The following is a 15,200-nucleotide window of genomic DNA, read 5'->3' on the forward strand; positions in this document are numbered from 1 at the left end:
TTTTCTCTCATTCTGCATTGTTTTCTGTTCCAAGATTTGTTCCATTATTGCTTTTAGTGTCACATAAAGGCCTTGACTGAGATCTAGGCTGGATTCTGACAAACGACCTCTACAGCACCACTCACAGAATGAGTGAGCAGGTCTGTCACCAGTACAGTTGGCACGTATGACATGGGGAACCCCAGGGGAACTTCAGCACTGACAGTGAGAACCCAGGAGGTGGTGTGGGCTGAATGATCCGCTCCCTTCCCTTGGGAATGGTCCCTGTAAGCAGAGGAGGGACTAAAGGCAGCGTGAGAGTGGAAACCCAGCAGGGAAACGATCACAGTTCCACCCTGATGAATGGCTGAGTCAGGAAGATGTGCCTGGTCATTAGTTGTGTTGTCTCCACAGTGGGTGTCCAGACAGTGTAAGATATTGCTTGAACATTTCTCTTGTTGCATTGCCCTGGCAGGGTGGGATGACAGCTCTCTGGTGCTTGGTAGCTTGTTCATTCTCAAACCATCACTGGGAACATTCCTCTCACCTCCTGTCTGTCAGATTTCTCCACCATCCATCCTGTACATTCAGAGAGCACCCTTTTAGGCAGACTGACTCCAGCTGCCAAACAGAAACCAGGATGGTTCAAAGACAGCTGAAATCTACACAGTCTGGTTTTCCCTCTCTTCCTTCCCTCTTTCTTCCACAAGCCCAAGTCCTGCATGAAGCAAGGACAGTAGCTTAGGACAGAGCAACCACACGCATTAGTGTTTACTAAGTGCATGCTTAGAAAGGACAGATTCCTCCCAAAATTAAAGAAAGAAACAATTCCTGGTCCATTGGTACTTATGGCTGCCATGCTGTAACGAGTGAGGATCAGACACGGGAGGAAAGCTGGAGAGGGACAAGAACTACAGCCCTGGGATCTCATTCACCTGGGAATTCACATCTCTGTGCTGATATAAACACACCTCTATCAGGTGCTTTAATGACTGAGCACCACTGGGCAGCTCACAGGTTTTTTTGCTTCCCTGTTCTTTCTTTACCCTTTCTGTATGACTTTTGGAGTTACAAGCTGTGGATTACTCACCACTTTCTCTTCAGCTTCCTCCGAGTCCTTTGTGTGCCATTCTCCCAAGCTAAGCAGGGCTGTTACTTCTGGACAACTGTCTCCTATCAGCGACGGTGACACAATCAGGGCCGTGTCTCTGCCTGTCTCTGACACGATTTCAGTGGGTTGCTCTCTGTTCCCTGACAGGTTGGTTTCTGTTGGAGATATTTGTGCGGCAGTGTCCCTATCCCTTTCAATATTGGTACGTTTCTGGCATGTGAATTTGGGAATGGCTGGCTGCTCCATGAATTTCTCTCCTCAGCTAGCTGGTTTGGTTGCAATAGGTGTAGCCCAGGCTGTAGCTGGGATGCTGCTTTCACAGGATAGATGATCTTTCCATTTTGCTTTGAAAAATACCCACTCATTCTGCAGTTGTAAAGCCACGGTTCTGTTAGAGAGGCTGTGCACACCTTGGGGAGGTTTTTGTCCTTGTCTCATCAGATTTCTTGCAGAACAGGGCACAGCATCTCACCCCAACTTCCGTAGGTGATGCTCAGTGAACTTGTAGTTGAGCTGGAGCCTGGTTTTCCAAAAGATGCCCAGTCTGGAAGTTTCGGATGAGTCTATTTCCAACCGCAGGAAATCTGGTAGAGCGTCCCTCTATTCAGAAAATGAACTAAGCTTTGAGCTTGCTCTTGGAAGCATGGAAATCTACTGGCAACGGGCATGCTACAGCAAGCAAACCTGTGGCTGATTCATCTGTCTCTCTGCTCTTGCTTTGGGTGCCCCTAGGGAGGCAGCCGGATGGGGATTCGATTGGTGTCACCACAAAAAGTGGTTGATGTTTAACAAAAAGCCATGAGAGCCCAGCTGCGTTTGGCTGCAGCCAGTGCACGTTGCCTTTCTCTGCTCCCCTGACCCATGGCCCTGCTCTTTTTGTGGTCCCACAAGCAGGCCAAGCTTCCAACACTTTGGGACATCCCACAGCGACGTGTGACACCTGCTGCTGCTACCACTGCATGAAACTCCTGTCAGCTGAAGAAGCCCTTTGGGGTGGCCCTCCTGATTGTCACACGGAGCCAACTGCTGCAGGACAAGCAGCAGTCTCAGTGTGACTGCAGTTCAAACCCCTGCCACCAGCACTGGCTTCCACGGGTCTGTGCGGGCTGGTGGGAGTGCTGTGGTGATTGCACCCTGCTGGGTGCTGTGCTGGTTGTCTTGCACATCGTTTTCTTTGCCTCATTTGTTTGCATCTTTCAAACATGACTTGATAGCAGTCAAGGAGCCTCCTTCACCCTCCTCAAACCTCACTGGGGATAACTGAAAGTTTTTAGAGCATCCAAAGGAGGGACATGAGGATGGAGAAGGGCCCAGAAGGGCCATAGAAGGAGCAGATGAGGGCACTTGGCCTGTCCAGCTGGAGCAGAGGAGACTGAGGTCAGACCCACCCAGGGGCTGCAGCTCCTCCTGAGGGGCAGCTCCGATCTTTGCTCCCTGGGACCAGGGACAGGACCCAAGGGAATACTTGGAGTTGTGTCATGGGGATTTAGTTTGGACATTTGGAAAAGGTTCTTGCCCCAGAGGGTGCTGAGGCACTGACCAGGCTCCCCAGGGAATGGTCCCACCCCCAAGGCTGCCAGAGCTCCAGGAGCGTTTGGACAACGCTCTCAGGGACCGGGTGGGATTGTTGGGATGCCGTGTGTAGGGACAGGAGTTGGATTGGATGATCCTTGTGGGTCCCTCCCAGCTCAAGATATTCCATGATTCTATGGTAACTGCACAGGGCTGCCACTGTAACCAAGAAGTCCCCACATCTGCCCTTGTGCTGGCCTCCCAAAGGACCCCCAATGCCTCCATGGAGCTGGTGACAGGCGTGGGCTTTGGGGTCTGTCAGACAAAGCACATCTCCCAGGCTTATCAATCCCTCGCTGCTGATATCAGCCCCAGAGGGAGTTCCTGTGTCAGGGCACTTTTTGGGTGGCAGAAGAGATGAAAAACCCCATGATCAAATGCAGCAATCCCCACCCATCCCCACTGCCCTTGCCTCATACAGGCCAGCTGGTGAATTCATTGTGAAATGCTATCCACTGTCCTGTTTATTCCAGATGAAAATCTCTTCTCCAGGGATTGCTTCCCCAGGAAAAACTCTTCATTTGTGTAAGTACTTCAGAAGGAAAGACTCAGAAGCAGGTCTGAAACTAAACCCTTCTCTCTCATCAAGGCTGAGGAGTCCAGCTAAAGCAGCTACAGCACCCCTGCTTTACTTTCCAGGAGAAAAAGAGATCCTTCCCATGGCAGGGAGACAGCTCTGCCAATGTTTCCTTCTCATACCTAGCACTGGCAGTAATTTCAGCTGTGGCAAGATTCATCAAAGTTAATCATCTGACCCTCATCTACATGAGATAATTTTTCAGCGAGCAGGATTTGCCAGTAGCCTCAGCTGGCATCACGCAGACCAACATGAACAAATCACATCCTGTTCCAGGTCTGGCTTTCCAAATCCCAAGCAGGGAAAGAGAGCAGCGGGCGTCAGATCCTGAGGAAGACCTAGATTCAATTCAGCTCTTGGTGTTGGGCCATACGGCTGCCTCAGGTAGCTCTTCAGCAAAAATCTGACAGTCCCCAAAACTTCACGAACACTTCTGGCCCTGAGCGGCTGGCATCTTGCACAACCTTCTGATCTGACAAGTTTGCCAACATCCTGAATGGTGAACATCTCATGGGGTAGGCGGTTCTTGGGAGGCTTCCATGCATCTTCTGTCGTCTCTGAAAACCTGTCTGAAAAAAATCGGTCTCCTTCTGGCTTTGCGTTCAGCCCGGCACCAAACCTATGGAGGCAGGTTCAATTGGAAAGGTCCCATCTCTGCAGGGGTTCGAGCCAACCTTCTGATTTGATGTGAACAGTATGTACGAATGCCACTGAATGACATGTTTCCGTGATAAAGAGTGTGGTGATGAAATTCTTCTGCGTGCCAAGGATGGAAACAAAAAAGTCAGTGGGCAGCTGCAACACATCACAGGAGCTGGAAAACAAAATCCTTTCTGATTCCCAGAGCAGTTCTTGAGGTCCTTGGAAATCTCAGATTCCTGCCCCCTGCAAGGGAGCCGCACTTCCCCAGAACACGTAAAGCACTGTCACTGTATTAAAGCTGAACAAATGCTCCACAGAGAAAAGGGAGATATTGTTTGAGTGACAAAGGCTGATAAATCATTCTCTGGATGTTTTCCTCTTTGCTTGGCTTCTTCCCATTGATCCATAGGAAATCGGTGGCACTTTGCATGTGAAAATCCATAACCCAAAAGTCCATGCATCGATGACTTGGAGCAAGCCGTGTTCTCAGGTAACACACCACTTGCTTTTGGTTTTCATCAGGATTGCTCTGTGGGGAGGAGGGTAAAGAAGGCCCTGGGTGATTTTTGATGTGGGGACAACTGAGCTGATTGGTGTCCTCATGTCAAAGCAGCCCCCAGGCCCAGTCTGGAGAAATGCACACCACGCATGTGTCACCCGTCCCCGATGCCACAGCTCAATAGCTCTCAGGCTCCAGGGAACTGAGGGCAGATAGATAAACACATGGCATTGATGCAAATGATCCCTTCATGGACAGCTGGAACGCGGTTCCACCTGAGGTTCAAGAGTCCAGCAGAGACCTGAGGAGCTCGGCCTGTCTGCCCCACCTCACACACCACCCCTGAGCTCCCCTTCTCTGAAAGGGATGACAGCGCTTGCTGCGGTCTTGGCACGTCAGTCTGATTTTTCAGCCTGAAGGCTGCATATTTTAGGCCTGCTGTGGTGGGTTGACCCTGGCCAGCAGCTAAGAACCCAGAGAGTTGCTCATTTGCGTCCTCCCCACAGCAGGATGGGGAAGAGAGTCAGAAGAGCAAAAGTGAGAAAACTCGTGGGTCGAGGTAAAGAAACAAAGCTGTGTGCCTGCTAAGGGAAATAAGGAATTCATTCACTCCTTCCCATCAGCAGGCACATGTCCAGCTGCTTCCTGCAGTTCAGAGCTTCAGTACACATGATGGATACTTGGAGAGACAAACATAACCATGAACAGCCCTTCATCCTCCTTTCCCTGAGCTTTTATTGCTGCCATCATATGGTCTGGAATATCCCTCTGGTCATCTGGGATCAGCTGTCCTGGCTCTGTACCTTCCCAATCTCATGCCTGGGGGTGGAATGGGAAACAGAGAAATCCTCAGCACAGTGCAAACACTGCTCAGCACTAACCAGAACACCAGTGTGTTACCAACAGTGCTTTAGTCACCAACCCAAACGGCACCATACGGGCTGCTGGGAGGAAAATGAGCTTCATCCCAGCCAGACCCACTACACCCACGGAGCTTCAACCCACAAAGCCTCCCTGTGCCTGGGGCATCACTTTCTGTCTGCCATGGATGAAAACTTCTTAGGACTCCAAAACGCCACAAACAGAAATGGGTCCACCAGGATCATCTTCCCCTGAAAATCTTTTGATCCAAAGGGAGAGACAGCCTGAGGCTGGTGGGAAGAGCAAGTGGCCTAGAGGGTGCTACCCTTCAGTGTAGGATAGATACCAGGAGACCTTTGCTTCACTTAGATGTCCTGAAGAAGGGCTGAGTCATTTCCCTTCCTTGTGCCTCATTTTCCCAGTGCCCAGGGCAGAACTGGCAGCACTGGTGTCCCAGGGTTGGTGGTGCTGCAGGGGCACCAGGGAGGCTGATGGGCTGTGTAAAATCACCGGGTGCTGGCTCTGTTGTACAGATATTGAGGCACCCTTTCTCTGACCTTGTTTATCTCCGAGCTGCCTCTTCCACAAGATGTCACCTCCACCTGGATACGACCGATTTGGTTCAAGACTCACGGAAGTTTCCCTGCAGATCTGTGCCACAAGATGTGATCTGAACCTGCACGACATATGGCTCAGAGCTCCTTATTTCATATAAAATGGGACTTAGCTTCGTAATCCTGAACTAAACAGAAAGAGATGCAAGCAGAGCCAGAAGGGAGCATCACTGCCACTCTCCTGCCAGTTTTCTGGGTCGGCACTGACTTACACACATCTCTGCACAAGCGTTCAGCAGTCAGCCGGTCTCACCCACCAAAACTCCTTTCCAAGCATCCAGATGGGGCCTGAGTCAGGTTTTAGCTGAACCACTCCCAGGTGGTGCACCAGGTAGCCCTGGGCAGACATTGCCTTGCACTGTGCTGGATGACACTGTCATTCAAGTCTGCACCAAGCAGGGTCCCTTCTGGGCCTCAGGGTCCTGGAAGAGCTCTGGAGTGAGTCACCAGTGGCACTGTTGACCCTGTGCTGATGGAGGTGGGCAACAAATCCCACTGTGTCCATCCAATAGTCTGGAATACAGAACTGGATCATGAACTTGCCCATAAGGGCTTCTCAGTGTGGGGGACAGGCATGTTCCCAGGAAGGCAGGAGGGACTTTGCTGTCCTATCCTCTGGCTAGCTGTGCCTCTTCTTGAGCCACAGCCTTTCTGAGTTTCACCCATGTTTTCATATTCTTCTTTATCCATTTATCAGCTGTAGTTATGCAGTTTGTTTTTTCCTTCCCGAGCTTCAGAGCAGTGAGTAGTTCAGGATTCAGCTGCTTTGGTTATTTGCTCTGTTTCCAAGCCTTCCTTTGTACCTGTATGCTTAAGATCATTCCTGTAGGGAAGTGTCAGCAGCCCTTCTCTCTGTCCCACTTAACCCCTGGGATCTCCCCTCCTGGTTCTCCGAGGCCACAGGAGATGCCTCCCAAGCCCATTGCCTTTCTCTTGCCACTCTCCTGTCACTCAGAGCTGTGAACTCTCACAGCTGCTCTCACCCAAGGTGCCTCCCACTTCCAGTTTGCAAGGATCCCACATCAAATCCATGCAGCCTGAAGCTAACAGATGTTTTGCCATCCCATCAGCTCACTAAGAAACTGAGATTACGATTTTTTTCCATAGCTTATACCACCCGTACCAAAGGTTCTCTGGGATAAAAGCCGACTTCACTGAACACCTGCTCAGCCCTTTGCTGCCCTGTGAGTCCTTCTGTAAAGGTCTAGTCATGCCATTTTCCTGCAGATGCTGTCTTGGGATGCAGAGCTGAAAATCAGTAACCTCAACAATCCTAGATATCACGAATTTGTCTGATTGCAGGACTCTTGAGTCTTTCTCCAGGTCTCCTGGAGATGTTTCCCACTGAAAATGCCTGCTACCTGACCGTGCTGCCGCACAGTTTACTGAAGAGCTAGACTTCCTCTTTATACCTTACCTCAGACAGCTGGAAAGAACAGTCACACTCGCAAAGAACCACTGTTATTTTCCCAGAGGGGAGCCTGAGTTCTGTGGAGAGACCAATCCCATAGTGATTATCCCTTCCTGGCTATATAAGAGAAGGCAAAGCACAGAGAGAGTCTTTTGTGGCTGCATGGCTGCACAAAGGAAGGACCAGGCTGTGTGCAGCTCCAGGACTGAAAAACCTTCCTCTTTCTCTACAGCAGTGTGGGACCTGCTGGGGAGCAAACCCTGCCATTGTGACCCATGTTCATCACTTATCCAGGCAGGGCCAGTCCCTCCCAGGGTGTCCCAGCCCTCATCCTCTCTGGATGGGAGGAGAGGATCTCTAGTCCTCGCTTCCCACCCCTGCCACCATTCCTCCATTTCCAAGATGGAAAGGATGGGTGTAAAAGGGAAAAGAGCCAGTCTCTTTTCTGTGCCCATTGGAGCACGGCTGCTCCGTGGCCTGTGCCAGGCTCTGCACGTGTGTCAAGGGTAGGATGCGCTTTTTGACGATTCCACAGAAAATGCATCCTGCTAGCTCCCTCCTCTGTAGCCAGCCCGGCTCTACAGAGCTGTGAGTCATGCCAGGCAGCACGATTTTGTTCCTGTCATTACCACATCAGCTCAGGCTGATGCACAGGGGAGCTGGTGGGTTGAGTAAGAAGGTGCCATTTTTACACGGTCTCTCTGCAGGCAGGAGCCGGACTTTTCTCACAGTATTTTTTTACAGTGTCTCAGCAAATAAAACTCTGAGCACAGAGGGTCAGGACATGCTGCATCTCAATGAGGGGGATGTACAGCAGTCACTGCATTCTCTCATCTCCTGCTATCCCCTATGGAAAGCTGGACCTCAGCGCTGACATGTCTTGCTGAAGAGGTCTCCAGAAAGACACACAAGTCAGCAGGGAGCAGGAGGAGTCCTTGAACTGTCAGCAGAGGAGGTGGGACAGCACAAAGGGACTGTTGGAAGGAAGGTGGATTTGGAAAGCTGTGAATGACCACTGGCCTTTGATAAGACACAACCAGGGCTCCCAAGGAAGTTGGGAGAAGATCCACCTCCTGCTTGTCCAAATCCACCACCCTCCAGCAGAAAATATAATGGTCAAAGAGGGATCCCACCCTGGTCTTACCCAACAGCTGGGGAGCCTTGTTCTGCTGCCTTGACCATGTGGATCTCCCTTCTCAGTTTAGAAAACCAGAAGCTTGTTGCCTAAGTGACAAGTGGTCTGATCTCCTTGGTAAGGAAGGGGGACCTCTCCTCAGAGACCAGTTTGTCCCAGCAGAAGAAACTGGACAGCTCCATCTCTGGCTGTCAACAGAGCTCAGACGCCAAGTTGTGATTTAGGTAAGGAGTTCTGGGTGTGAGAAGCCAGCTGGGATTACTCATGGCTTTGTGGAGCATGGGGCAGACCAGTCCCCCTCTGCCCCACGCCATGTCTGTCCCTGACCCAGCTGCTCAGCCATACTTCACTCAAGAGGGAAAGGGAAAAGAGTATCTGCTGAGCAAATTCAGTGTCTTAAGGCTTCTTAAAGAGTTTCTCCAAAGCTCTTTGTTTGCATGTCAAGTCTGGTGTGAGTTGAGGACCAGCCCATTTTTTGGGCCCAGTGTGAGAGATTCTCACACACTTTCAAGCTGAGAACATGCCTAAATCAGGGTAAATCTGTTACTCTGTGATCTAAGTATATAATTTCTACATTTTGCACAAACAAGGCCTCTAAAGGGGCTGAAATCCAAGAGAGGAACAAGGCAAGGAGACAATAAAGGAAAAGTATGCATCCAAGTTCTGTTACTGAACAAAAGGGAAACCAATGGCTTCTCCATCCACATCCCTCAAAGACACAAGGAAATGTTGGTGGGAAGTGACCTCTGAAGATTTCTAGTCCAACCTGCTCAGAGCTGGACCATGGCCAGTGCTATGCCAGATCAGCTGTGCTTTGTCCTTAACTGCTTCTTGAGAGCACCGCTTCTCTGGTCACCTGTCCAGGGAAGAAACAGCCATACAGGTAAAACATTTTTAAACCAGAATGTCTCAAGCCCAGCTTGTGGCCATGGTTCTTTGTTTTACTTGTCACTGACTGACCAGCTTCTCACCTCCACAGGACCACGTCACACAGGGATGGGAAGGAAGGTGTTGCTAAAGGTGTCAGCCTGAGTGTGTCCCCATCAGTGTGTCCTCAGAGAAGGGTTTCAAGGAGGTCTTTAGGAAGCTCTCAGAAAAAAGCCTGCACTGACAACCTCACCACTGAGGCAGCTGGGAGCTGTGTCCTGACTGCAGACATTAGATATGCTCAAACACTGAGCAGGAGAGGCTCCAGCAGGCAGAGTAAGCAGATTGTTCCTGGCAGGACCTGACAATATGGCACTGCCACTTGAGTCCCGTCCAGTTTGCCTGGGAAGAAATTGTCAAAACCAAGTGCAGCTGCTAAGCAAGATCTCAGAGTTACCTGCAGCTGGAAGAGTTTTGATGCTGCTGGGACTGAAGTCAAGAGGTTTAGCACTGGAGAATAGAGCTAATTGGTTTTTAAAATTGAGAGATTAAGATACCCCACTTCCTGGGGCTGGAGATGACAGAAGTCCTTTCTTCCAAACATGGAGGAGACAAGAGAGGAGGAGAGGAACTGGCTCTCTGGGGCCAGGCGTGCATGTACAGACCAAAGAAGTGTCTCCAGACCCGTGCCCTTTGCTTAGAGCACCACACATCAACACTGCCCGTCCTGCTGGGCCTCCTTGCCCATGGCAAGAGCTGGCAAGAAGCTGCTTTGTGTAGGACATTTGAAGCCATGTGCAGGCAGTTATTATTTGGAGCTGGGGAGACTGAGGAAACGCACACACTTTCTTACCTATGGGCAGGAACAAGATCATCTCTGTCCAGAGGCACTGGGTTGAACTGGAGGTGTCTGAGTAATCAGAGAATGAGGGAATCACAGAATGGTTTGGGTTGGAAGGGACTTTAAAGATCACCTCCTTCCACCCCCTGCCATGGGCAGGGACATCTTCCACCATCCCAGGGTGCTCCAAGCCCCGTCCAACCTGGCCTTGGACACTTCCAGGGATGGGGCAGCCACAGCTTCTCTGGGCAACCTGTGCCAGGGCCTCACCACCCTCACAGGGAAGAATTTCTTCCTAATATTTAATCTAAACCTACTCTCTCTAAGTTTGAAGCCATTCCTCTCTGACCAAACAATAATGTTCACAAGGAGTTCAGCAGCTTCTTCAAATCAGCCTTCCTGAGTTGAAAAATGGTTGGAATGACTGCCTGTGAACCCACCCGAGGTCTCCCTGGAAGTTCACAAGCCCCCTGATTTTTGTTTGCTAACACATTGTCTATTTCTACTGAAACCTTCCTCAAAACTGTTCAAAATTTGTCATCGACCAAAAGCATTCTGTTTAAATACAGTTTCTGAAAAAAGTGAATGCTCATAATTCTGCAGAATATGGCAAATGTCAAATTGAATTCATGCCAACTCCACTTATTTATTAAAAAGAGACAATCTTTCCATTTAAGTAAGTTCCTATCAAATATTTTGGCCAGGTCCCCTACCTGTGGCTTTAATTGTGATCTACTTATCCCACTGGAGCCCGTCAAATGAACAGAGGTGAGGACATGGAACAGAAATTGCTTGGGAGTGAAATCAAGGGCAGACGAGGAATTCCCTACCCCCATGATAGAAACCCACCCATTGCCAAGGAAAGCTCATTGCTCAGACTTCAAACACTACAGCTTGTGCTTAATTTGGATACCACGGTTCTCCTGCTAGGATGAAAAAGTGCCAGTCTTACTCCAGGCAGAAGAAATTGGGGGCTTAGCAGAGCTGCCAGGCCCCATCTTTGCTCAGGAGCAATGCCACGGTCTGCGGCAGCGACGGCAGCGGCAGCCGGCTCGGAGGGATGATGGCGAGTTGGATATGGGTGGGAGGAGGCATTTCTTTACCCACTGGGGAGTCAGTCTGGCTTTCTTTCACCTTAAAACAGAAAGTTATCGCCCTAGGGCACAGCCCAGCATCATTAACCCACGAGGTCTCAGCAGAGGTGGACGGGATAACGAGAGGCGATGGCTGCAGGGTGGAAACTTCAGGTTGGATATTAGGGAAAATGCCTTCCCCAGGTGGGTGGTGCAGCCCTGGGTTGGGTCACAGAGGTGTGAGATTCTCAAGACTTGGCCAAACAAAGCCACATCTGGCTGCCAGCAGTCCTCCTCCAAGCAGCAGCATGGACCAGAGACCGCCCCAGAGATGGACTCTCTTTCCATGTTTTATTTCTATTTATTTATTTGCCATTATCTGTGTCACTGAGCTCAGGTGTAGCCTCCTCTGCTAAGAGCTCCTGTGGGCAGGCAGACCTTGTTAAAATCACGGAGCCATTTCTGTGCAATGATTTTTTGGGGGGAGGTGAGCACATACAGGCATAGGCAGGTTAAATGTTGGAAGCTTTTCCAGCCTACAGCCTCTGTCCTCATAAAGCTTCAGAGAAACACCTTTTTTCCCAGGTCAGCTGATGTTGACACAGCTGGATGGGCTGTTGATGAACCTTCTTGACCTCAGGACAGCTCAGGGCCAAGGAGTGAAGGTGGACTCCTCTTGGATCTCAACCCAGACCCTTTTGAGGCCTCACCCCTCTCCAAACTCAGTCCTGACCCCTCTGGGACCTCAGCCCCCACCCAGGCTCCCAAACTGGCTGGTTTGGTTGTGCTCTACCTTCAAACAAGGACAAATGAGGTGGAATTCAGAGAAGAGCAACAGGAATGATTACAGGGGTGGATATAATGGCTGAGGAGGAAAGATTTTGAAATTTAAAGATGGATAGCCAGGCTACAAGCCTACATACAGAGACATTATCATCAGTCATTAAGCAACACAACACTTCAGAGCCAGGGCAGGCTCATGATTCAAGACAGCCCAGTCTCCAACGTGCTGCAGCCCAGAGGAGCAGCACAAGGCCAGGCGGAAGGAGCCTGCTCAGGCTTGTGAGCATGAGCATTTATTTTTATTTTTCCTCTCAATGCAGCATCTCACAGTATAAAGTGAAATTCTGTTCGCCACTAGGCAGTACCACAGGGGCACCAGGGAAAGAGAACCTCCTAGCAACAGGACTTGATGATCTTGGAGGTTCTTTTCCAACCTTAGTGACTCTGTGATTCTATGATTCTATGGTTCTATGATTCCATTTGGGGAGACTCTGCAGAAGCTGGAATTCTCTTGGCGTGGCACTGATCAGCCAGAGAAAGTGCCAGAGCCCCATGGCTCAGGATACTGAAGTTAGACTGGACAAAGCATCGGGCAGTAGCCAATGGTGAGGAATGGCCAGTGGCCAGCAGATGGACAGAGCAACCGGAGGAAGTCTGTCCCAGCACATATTTGCAGGAGAGGGGCCAGATTTGCCTCTGGTGTAATCCCCAGCCTCCCTGAGAGAGGTGGCCAAGCCCTCCTCACACCTTCACCCAGGGGAGAGCCGGGCTTGGATCGCAAAGTGCTCCCACAAAGTTTGCAAACAGCAAATACCACACGGTGAGACAGGGAGGGAGCGAGGGAGGGGAGACAGGGAGCAATTAACATGCAGCTGGTGCAGGGCCTGGGAGAAAGGAGCCGCCGATGACCAGCGGAGCTGACGCTTAGAAACCCACAATAAAAGCTGAACGATGGCTGAATGCAAGGCCCAGCAAATCAGAACAGATGCAATCAGCTGGGGCCAGTGGAACCAGCAGCCAACAATGACAGCAGAGCCCACGGGCTGCGGGGCACGTGGTTGGCACAGAGAAAGGAGGAGGCCAGGGAGGAGTGCAGAGGAGCTCTACGGAGGGAATCAAAGGCCTGCTGTTCCGAGGGCCAGAACAAACGGCAAGTGTGCTCCTGCCACACATGGCACTGACAGTGGGAGCTGCGAGGTCCTCCGTGTCCCTCCAGGAGCCAGCCAGAAGCAGGCTGCTTCCAGGCTCAGCACAGGACCCTCCATCCTCCCTCCTGCCTTCCCCCAGGGAGAGCTGCCCTCCACCACACACTGCTGGAGAGAGCTCTTCCAAAGTGATCCTGCAGCCAAAACTCCTCTATCTTCTGGCATCCAAGTATTTCCCATCACAAGGGAGGGAGATCATCCTTTCCTCACCCAGCGTGGTTTGTGAGCTTGGACACCTGGGGCAAGAGCTGCACCAGCTTGTGGCTCCCAGGTTGGCTTTGGACTTGTGTGAAGACCTGAGAAGGGAAGGAAAGGTCCACCCTGCTGAGGCCACCTGTCCCTTGCCCTGTTGGGACATCGAGCTGTGGTTTAGCACAGGCACTGGCACCATGAGCCTGGTGGCAACACTCCTGTTGAGAGGAGAGCTGATTTTGTAGCCAAGGACACAGACACCCAGCCTAGGAGCTCTTGTGTCAGTGACATCCACAATGTGCCTGTGTAGGACACGTGAGCACATCAGAAATTGATAGTAAGTGTTTGAGATTCACATCAAACATCTAGGACAGCAGATTTGTGTGCCTGGTGAGGAACATTTGTAGTTTGAGCACCTCACCCCTAACTTCATGCACAGGGCTGCAAAGGCCCTAAGTCCTTGGTTCCCTTGCACCAAGCTAAGGACAGCAAGGCAGAAGTTGGGCGTATCTGCACTAGCAAAATCTCCAGGACCAGTAAACCTGCCTCAAACAACTCAGGCCTTTTAAAGAAGGAAAAAAACCCTTAAATCCACTTGAAAATTCCCTTTTGACTCCTGGCATCTCCTCGATTTGTTTGTGGTCTCCCTTGTGAAATACCTTAAAAGAAAATTTTGCAAAGGGTGGGGTGGGGTTTTTTTTGAGATCCTTCTTGCTGCTCCCAATGCACAGCCCAATTTAGAGGAGTGTTGCTTCATCTCCCCAGCTCCTCACAGTTAACCTGTAGAGCAAGACAGGCTCTGCAGTGCTGTAACAACCCATTAGACAGCCAGTCAATCACACCAGTGATCACTGTAATGGTGCACACGCCAGCAGATGCCTCCCCACCAGAGCTGGGCACAGCAATGCACCTGCCAGTCCCCCCAGTGCCTGCCAGGGGATCAAAGGATATTAAAGGGGTAAAAATAAAATTCTCAACCTGATCTCTTCTCCAGCTGCCTCTTCCCACTGGTACAGACGCAGTGTCCTGAGGATGCCATGCCCATGTCAGAGAAAGCCCCTCCAGCTGGGGCTCTGCTCTCTGGGCAGCTGCTGTCTGAAAGCTCTCATCTCATCAGCTCACCAGCACCCGCTCCCCAGGAAGCCAAAATCAGGCTGCACGGTGTGCTGGAAACAGGAATCTCTGTCCCTGTCCCTGCCCTTGGCCTTCCCAAGCCCTGTGATGATTGATGCTGAGATCTAGTCCAGGAGCCTGGTTATGCAGGGCAAGCTGGTCCTCAGTGCTGTCCTGCTGCTCTCTCCTCTTCCATTTTGTTGTGTCCTGTCCTTAGGGTGTGATGGATACAGGGAGCAACTCCGGAGTCACCTCGTGGTTCCAGAGAAGATGCACTGTGTGGCCAATCCCTCACAATCTAGATGAGGACAGCTTTAGAAACTGCATCAGGAGATGTTTTTATTTCTTCTCCAGCCTGAAGCCCTTGAAGAGTGTCGCCCACAGGCTTAAGCTCTTCTCAGCAAGCCTCAAACTAAGTAAAATATATCAAAGCAAGATTCTCATATACGCCTCCAAACCTTCCAAATATCCAAAGCCTTGCATTAAAACCAGCCTAACCAGCAATCTCTTGGACACCCCAGAACAGAAGGCTTTTCTGGAAGGGAAACATTGGGTCTCTTCAAATTACGGAACATTGTGCAAGGGTGACTGGAAAAGAGCCTCTGGACTATGCCACTCAAAATGATCTAATTGTTTCTTCTGGCCTTAAAAGTCATTTATCAAAAACACACCGACCCTGTACGGGGCCAGCAAAGCCTCTGCTATAGATTTGGCAACAAGATGTC

The sequence above is a fragment of the Aphelocoma coerulescens genome, chromosome 13 (genome assembly GCF_041296385.1).
Source record: "Aphelocoma coerulescens isolate FSJ_1873_10779 chromosome 13, UR_Acoe_1.0, whole genome shotgun sequence".
Lineage (NCBI taxonomy): Eukaryota > Metazoa > Chordata > Aves > Passeriformes > Corvidae > Aphelocoma > Aphelocoma coerulescens.